Raw genomic sequence first — 8,237 nt, forward strand, 5'->3', positions numbered from 1 at the left:
CAAAAAGGGGGGAATGGGCAGTAGTAAGCTGAGGGCTAATCTTCCTAAAAAAAAAAAAAAACGAACAAAAAAAAATTGTCAGTTCAGTCACAAATTGAGTATGATTGTTCAATTTTACAATTTGAGATTCTCTGAGAGCGTAATCAGTGTTAATGGAATTTTTTACTCAGAGCACTACTTTTGGAGGAGATATGTGCTCCAAACACATACAAACAGGTCTGAAGGACGCTGGCAGAATATGTCAATCAGCGCACATATGAGGACACGTGGATTTGCAGAAAGAGTGCAAGTTAGAAACCAGAGAAGATGAGGGTCGCAGCCCAGCTCTGCACATTACTAGCACATGACCTGGGGCTGCTGAGCTTCTGTTCCCTCGTGTGTGAGGTGGAGGTAACAATGTCCAGCTCGTAGGGATGCTATAAGAAATAAAAGAGCAAAAAATGCAGGGAGAGTGCCTGGCAAGTATACAGTGTGCTCAAGAAATGGTAGCACGGGTTTTTATTCTCAATTCAATTAGGTCTGTTGTGATTTCTATTACTGTAATTTTTCTAATCCTCCTTCAACACCCTTCCATTGCATAGAAGCACATGACATATGGTGAGCCATCACACCCTTAAGAATGCGTTTCCCACAATCATTTGGAGCTGATAGACTATGAGAAAGCTACTATCTCTTGAGTGCTAACTAATCCTTCCTTCAAAAAGAAAGCAGAAAAGGAACATGCATATTAAACTTTCTACTAGAGTGAAAATCTGTTTGGAAGACTATTGTCTAAGGAACGTATCCTCGTAAAAGAGCTGAGAGGTTCTAGAGCAGTGGTTTTCAAACTGGTTTCCAGACTTGGGGTTGTTCACAGGTGTCTCAAAGGCACAGTGGGGGCAGGGCTGGCAAGATGATGTGGGGTAGTGGCTGGGGGTTCACTCTGCTTTAATCAGAGCGGTCCCACTGTCATCTGTGTATACACTGGACTCTACATTAGGTTTCATGGGAAGAAAGGCTCTTAACCTAAAGGACAACGTGAAATCCTTGCCTAAATGAAGAGTTCGAGGCTACAGTCATTCTCTCACTACCCACTCAGGTCCTTTTCACTGTAATTCTATGAGTCAGCCAATTTGATTTAAGTAATCACTAAAACCAGACAGAAAGTTAAATTACAAACATGGTGCATAATTCAAGTTAGAAGGGAGGCTTAAAATTGCATGAGCGGCATTGAGGAGAGAGTCGATAGATATCTCAAATTGCTGAGTCACGAAACACCACATCATTGAAGACACAAGTCAAAACTTGCTTACCTTATGGAGATTCCTCAAAAAACTAAAAATAGAACTACCATACGATCCAGCCATCCCACTACTGGGTATTTATCCAAAGAGCTTGAAATCAGCAATCCCAAAAGTCCTATGCACCCCAATGTTCATTGCAGCATTATTTACAATAGCCAAGACATGGAAGCAACCTAAGTGCCCAGCAACAGACGAATGGATAAAGAAGATGTGGTACATATATACAATGGAATACTACTCAGCTGTAAAACAGAACAAAATCATTCCATTTGCAATAACATGGATGGACCTTGAGGGAATTATGTTAAGTGAAATAAGCCAGCGAGAGAAGGATAATCTGTGTATGACTCCACTCATATGAAGAATTTAAAATTATGGACTAAGAACAGTTTAGTGGATACCAGGGGAAAGGTGGGGTGGGGGGTGGGCACAAAGGGTGAAGCGGTGCACCTACAACACGACTGACAAACATTAATGTATAACTGAAATTTCACATGATTGTAACCTATCATTAACTCAATTAAAAAAAAAGTTTTGCTTATCTTTACCTCTCGTCCACTGTCCCATACAGTAATAGGATTTTCTCCTCTTCAGTAGTCCCCAGTGTCATGGTGAGTTGGAAAATTAACCCTAAATTTCCTCTTTTCAAATGCTTATAACTCATCTGACCCTTGAGGGAGAAATTCTCACCTGCTTGCTGAGGGTGAGGGCCATGTGATTCCCATAGTCTTAATGGAAATCACACTTCTCAAACCCTGCGAAAGATAGCAATTCAGGTATTCCCGTTTCCATAGTCAAAGCTGTTGCTTTTGATTTCCTCTGGGTGTTCTTCCCTCCATTAAAACTGTCATAAGATATTTATGGTGCGCATCCCTAAACAAGATACCGAGTGGAGCTCCCTTTTCCTCCCCCATGGTGTCTGTCCACAGCACGAGAGTTTCTTCACTCCAGTATGCTTCTGTGCCTGGTACAGGAAATATGCGCCAGTAAAATCATGGATGATAGGCATAGTCCTACTAATCATGGAGGCTTATGAACTCATGTGATCTATTACATCCAAAACTTTTCAAATGTAAAAGCCCTTTTAACTTCAAAAATATTCATGAATTTCCACTTAAGAGTAATTGTACTTCAGGTATCTGAACATTGAGAAAACACATAATGGCCAGAAGACACTATGGATTATAAAGTCCTTTAACGAACCTATGCTTTCTCAACAACAAGAGTAGGTTTATGTGTGTTAGTCACAGATGAAACTGAAAATAGTACATGAGTGTGAAATATGTCATACACTCAATCCACAGACTAGCTTAGCGTGACCGTGGATTTATAGAGCCTTTGCACTAACTCTGGGCCCTCCAGAAATCCTCACGGTAGTCCCCTTATTCCCAGTTTCACTTTCTGAGGTTTCCGCAGTCAACCACAGTCCAAAAATATTAAATGGAAAATTCTAGAAATAAACAATTCATAAGTTTTAAATTGCATTCGGCTCTGAGTAGCCAGTTGAAATCTCACAATGTCCCACTGTGTCCTGCCCAGGACGTGACTCATCCCTTTGTCCAGAGGGTCCATGCTGCCCATTAGTCACTTAGTAGCCGTCTAGGTTATCAGATCGACTGTCGAAGTATCACAGTGCTTGTGTTCAAGGAACCCTTATTGTACTTAAAAATGGCCCCAAAGTGTAAGAGTGGCAATGCTGGCACTTCGGACATGACAAAGAGAAGCCACAAAATGCTTCCTTTAAGTGAAAACGTGAAAGTTCTCAACTTAATGAGGGAAGAAAAAAATCATAGGCTAAGGTCTACAGTAAATTTTATTATAGTATATTGTGATCAATTGTTCTATTTTATTATTACTTATTGTTCTCAATCTCTTACTGTGCCTAATTTAGAAATTAAACTTTATCATAGGTGTGTATGTGTAGGAAAAAACATAGTGTATCTAGAGTTCAGTACAATCTGTGGTTTCAGGCATCACTGGGGATCATGGAACGCACCCCCATAGGATGGGGGGACATCTTGCAAAGTACTAGTAAAGGAGAAAGTACACGGTCTCTGGAGTCAGAAAATCCTGGTTTACCTCACAGGTCTGCCTCTTACCAGCTACGATGAATTTATCCTATCTGATTCCCAGCTTCCTTATCTGATAACTCTAATTTTAGGGTAAAGGCTGTCAAATTAAAATATATATAGCACTTAACATGCAGCAGTAATCATGGCTGATATTTACTGCGTGTTTACGGTGCATCTACGCTGGGCTTACACCCACTGCACATCTGTAAAGACGTAAACTTGTGAACAACAACCTCATGAAGTATGCTGTGATGGTCAGGAGAACCCACATCGGAGTCCAGGAAACCGGTTCAAATCCAGGCTTGGGCTCTAATATCTACTGGTAGCATGGCCAAGGACAAGTTACTTAGCTTTTCCAGTATTTTCTTCCTCATTTGTAAAAGGAGATAACAGTAGTCTTTAATTTATAGTAATAATATTTGGCAAGTGCTTAACAGAGTGCCTGGAACACAAGAAGAGTGTGTGAATGTTAATGCATTGATTTCCATAAGAATTATCTCTTCATAAAATGATTTACAGGAAGAAAATGCCCTCATACAGCCCACCCAGAGTGGTGCAGGCACAGTTAAGTCTTTGCAGAAACCTGGGCTCAACTTGGCAGATCTGAAGGATCAACTCACCACATTGCTCGGAGGATACTGGTATCCTGAATCAGGGCAGAACCGCCCTCTACGTCCCATTGGCCAGATTTGTCTTCTTGCTAAGGATACCTCCACTCAAAATCCCCAGCCCAGTATACTTTATTATTATTAATTCAACATGTAACTAAAATTAAGAACTCAGCTCTCAATGTCTTTCATAAGACCTTCTACCACATCCAAGCGTGACATATAATTCTTAAATTGTACTTCTGTTTTAATCCATCCCAGTTCTACCACCAGCCTCGATACAATCTCTCCAACACAATGGCATTCACTTCTCATCAACACTATATGGAACTTCCCTTTTGAACTTGACATCAGAGGTATACGAAAAATTCCAAAGCACGTATTAGAGTAGGCCCAGAGGACAGGGAGCTCAATGAAGCTCTCAGTGTCAGTGGATTTCCGACCATCTGCATGATGCAAAGACTAGACTTTAATCATATGACCTCAACGACCTTCACAATCTGCTTTTTCTCTGCATACCGCTATGCATTATTTAAATTTTTTTGAGATGTTCCTTCTCAAAATCACTCAAAGGTTCACATTTGGGGGTTGGCCTCAAGCTTACACATACTTCCAGAGAGCCCTCATTTGGGAGCAATATTTTGATAGACCATGCTTTCTGATCAGCACCTCAAGCCTCTCCGCTACGTGCCTCTATTAAACAAAATTGTCACTTAAGTACAAGCAAAGTGGATTGGCATGCCCTCAGCACCTAACAGACACGGAACTGAACACTGCTGAGATTGTCAATATAGTCTTTTAAAAAGCTATAATTAAAATTTTCATTAGAAGCACACAAAACCCTCTCTGCCAAATTGAAAACGACAAAACTAGTACAAAGAGAATCTCCATGTTTTTGGAAGGTCATTATGAACAATAGGACTTTGTTTTAAAAAACTACTTATAAAAAGTTTTTGGCACTACCCCTTGAAACAAGTTGAAAGACAAAATGAGCTAAAATGTGGAGCCTGAAACCAGGGTGCTCAGTCAGCAGGTTCCTTGCCAAAATACCCCAGAATCATAATTCTGTTGCATTAGTCTTGCCTTTCATGTCTGGAGAATTTTCCTTTGATTAACTCCCTTGCAGTGTGGGACTCCCAGGATGCTGAAGGCAGGCTTGGAAGCTGAGACGACTAATGACAGAGCAGTTCCCATGAATAGGTCTTCAGGAAGAGTGGACAGACCCGCCCGATTTAGGGCTCTCTTCTCAAGGAGCCCCAGGATCTAACCATCCAAAAAGTGAGCTAGGAGGCAACAAAAAGCTCAATCTGGAAGACACCCAGTCAGAGCTATTTTCTTCTCCCAACACAAACTCAAAACAGGTGCATCACTTTTATTTTTTATTTCCACTCACTGAACTTTCTGCGTATATACACGGTGACTAAATTTAACCACTAATTCAACCAAATGGTTGACATTAAGTCAATCATTATTATTATTGATTGCATAATAACAACCACAGAGGAGTTTAAAAGTTACTTCCATCCCGCTGGGGCCCAAAGGGCCCAGAAGCCTTACACGGGCACCTAGGGAAGCTGAGGGAAGGGATTTTTTGTAATCTTGTAAGGAAGCAGGTTTCCAGGCAGCTCACTCAGTAAACACTCACTAAGTCAATCAGCTGGCTACCAGTCTCAATGATGTCCTTTCTCAAAGGGTAGGGAGATGGAGTGCGAGGAAGAAAAATTTATTTCAGGAGCTGCACCAGGCATCACTCAGTGAAGACAACATAGAAGCACGTACCACCTCCTAAAGGCAGTGGTGAGGCCCAGCCCAATGGCTCCCAGGCCAGCCCCTTTCTAAAGAAGACCCTGTTTCCCTTTCTGAAGTTCTGAATGGTCGGGCATGCACACCCCTCCACACACATACTTTTCTCAAGTCACCAGCTATCCTATTCCATCAAATGATAACCACTATCATATACTAAGCACTAAGTAGATGCTTCCCAAATTTTATCCCATTTAAATCTCACAGCACCACCAGAAGGTAAGTATTTTTCCCTCCCTTTCATAGATGAGAAACACAGAAACTGGGTTTCAGAGGTTAAGCAACTTGCCCAAGTTCGCAGTTAGGAAGCTGCAAAGGCGAGATTTAGATCCGGGTGTTTCTGGTTCCGAAGCCACCTCTAACTACAGTTAGGTCTAATATACGGAAAAACCATCCAGTAAAACCTTCTAACATTATGCTTCATTTTTCATAATTGCTCATCTTCTTAATATTCCATCATGAAAAAAAGGTGTTAAGCAGAATATAGTATTTTTTTAAATGCTCAAAATACGCCGCAAATTTGCATACACAGACCATGAGCTGTGGGTCCTAATTGGATGCAAAAGCTTGTAGCTCCTGATTTCTTGACCAAAAATCTTCAAGGATGTTTCTGACTTTAAAGGAACACTTACCATCCCAAAGGGCTGAGTTTCAGAGGCAGTGGAAAGATTAACTATTCCTTTAAAAAAAAAAAAAGTAAGCAAACAAACAAAAAAATCTTCCTCTTCATATACCTAAAATTTCTTTAATCCTTAATATAGCTGCAGATCAGCTTATATATATATATTATATATATATATATAATATATATATAATCATTCAAACTAAGATGTGAATGACCGAGCTCATCACCTTCCCCGGAAGCCTGTCTTTGGGATGAACCAGGGGCCTGGAAGAGCAGTTCTCAAACTTGAGTGTCCCTCAGAATCACCTGGAGAGCTCGCTCAACTCAGCCTATGGGCTCTGTCCCCAGGGCTGATTCGGTCTGTCTGCCATGGGACTAGAGAATCTGCGTTCCAGAAAGTTTCTGGATGTTGCTGGTGTTGCCGGTCTTGGGACCACACTTTAAGAGCCTCTGCTGAAGAACAACTGAGGTAAATAGAAGCAGAAGTCTTAGCAGAAGCTGCTCAAATAGTAGCTAAATAGATTTTTAAATAGTAATTTGAAAAATACTACTTCCTCATCTCAAAACACTTCACGCTTCACCAGGAGTTAAAGGGAGATAGGGGATGGCTCATTTAGTCAAGAATGGAAAATAATTAAAAGTCAGAAGCTTGGATTTCTCTGGGCAGGAGTGTGTTTTTCGTTGTGCTGTGTTTACTCTTGGAAAAATGTGGCATCCCATTTTTATTCTCAAAGGGCTTTAAATGCTTATTAAAAAATGTTCTTTGAAATCAAATAGCTCTTTAAAGGCTATATTTTGATGATTTGATTGTAAATGAATGAAAAGCATATGGATTAAGTCACACATGGTTTTAAAGAATTACAGGCAATAGTGTCTAAGGAGACACATTGAGAGTTGACCAGATTCAAATGTTCAAGAAGAAAGGTCACAGGATAGAGGAAAACAAGCTGACTTTATTCTCAGTGGAAGGCTAACGTACTTGTGTGTAAATAACTGCACGTTAAGAATATGAGCATCACCTTTAGCTGTCTGCTTTATCATCTACGCCAGAGGTCTAATATATTCTCGTATAAGTGTTCCACTTTAAGCTAACCACCTGAATGTACAATTATAAAACAGAAATTCTATTCTGAAATGGAAGTTTCAGGGCAGACAATATGTTGCCTTCTGACCATGGCTGAGGTTCAGCACCTAAGATGGCCATTGTGTTATCATAAGTTAATTATCTACCTGTACAAAACATATGTGGTAAAGAATATTTTTACATCTTAAGTAATATTTGTTCTCTTGGAGATTTACTTTTTCCCCTCCCAAGGTACATTCTAGAACAATGCTTTCCTGTGCTTATTGCAGGGGAGAAGAAATTCTGCAGATTACACTGTAGAAGAGATTCAAGGGAGAATCTACTTGGCTTTGTGTTCAAAAACAATGAATTCAGGAGAACCAAGAGAAAAGAAAAAAGGTTCAAGGTTAGGGGTTTGAACATGTGGGTTCCAGGTCTGTGGGGAAGGATGAGGACGAAATGTAGATAGTAAGCAGACTGGCCAGGCTGAGAGGCTGGACCCAAAAGACACAGAGACAGAAATGCAGGGCCCATTATGAAACAGAGTCACCATCTGGGCTGCACGTGAGTGAATACTAGAAGTGACCTCTGCTTGGTCACGTCATCATTGCTTCCACGGCAGCCAGAGCCCTTTTGTGGGTGGCGTTCTTACAGCACTGATTTATTCCTTCTGCTTATTTTTCATGGTCCATCTTCCCAGAAACTTGTCTATGTAATTAAAGATACTATGTTATTAAAGTTTCCAAAGAACCAGATTTCAGTTTTGATGATCATCTTTGTCAG

Source organism: Equus quagga, chromosome 3 (genome assembly GCF_021613505.1).
Source record: "Equus quagga isolate Etosha38 chromosome 3, UCLA_HA_Equagga_1.0, whole genome shotgun sequence".
Classification (NCBI taxonomy): Eukaryota; Metazoa; Chordata; class Mammalia; order Perissodactyla; family Equidae; genus Equus; species Equus quagga.